Here is a 597-nt window from a genome sequence, read left to right as displayed (position 1 = left end):
GTCAGGATGGCCGAGTGGTCTAAGGCGCCAGACTCAAGTTCTGGTCTTCGAGAGAGGGCGTGGGTTCAAATCCCACTTCTGACATTTAAATATCTTTTGTCAAATTTATAATTTTCTTTTCTTTTTATACCTTTTTTAATTTATAAAATAATATTTTCTTGAAATTCCTCTGTTAGGTACCTCTATTATTTGTTCTCATGTGATGTCTACGGTATGAAGATTTCATAACTCAGGTACAATGTGGAGAAATAGCTTTACATTTAGCAATACTATGTATATATATTTAATAATATATTTTGTGCAGATCTTTTGTAAAAATTACAATTATTTTATTCACTAAATTTCATTGATCCCTTTAGTAAATTAGATTTAATCTATTTAAAATAATGTTTTAATTTTAATTTAACATACCAGAATAAATTATATAGGAAAACACTTGACAATGATTCATTCACCTTGGTGGAAGAAGCACAAGCCCACTTTTCAGTCATGCAATGACAATTTATAGGGAATTTCTTTCATCCAAGTTATAAAAAGATTTGCTTTGTACCCAATTTTACACTTCAACCCTTTATGGAATGTAAAAATAGGTTTGTA

At 29.1% G+C, this 597-nt stretch overlaps 1 non-coding gene across 1 annotated transcript; it reads left to right on the top strand.

The window, feature by feature from the left end:
- Positions 1–84, top strand: TRNAL-CAA (transfer RNA leucine (anticodon CAA)). Its single transcript has one exon. It is a non-coding gene; the product is annotated as a tRNA-Leu (tRNA).
- Positions 85–597: the final 513 nt, after the last annotated feature.

This window comes from Phaseolus vulgaris, chromosome 11 (assembly GCF_000499845.2).
Source record: "Phaseolus vulgaris cultivar G19833 chromosome 11, P. vulgaris v2.0, whole genome shotgun sequence".
Taxonomy (NCBI): Eukaryota; Viridiplantae; Streptophyta; class Magnoliopsida; order Fabales; family Fabaceae; genus Phaseolus; species Phaseolus vulgaris.
The sequence above is the reverse complement of the archived record's forward strand: the minus strand, read 5'-3'. Positions and strand labels throughout refer to the sequence as shown.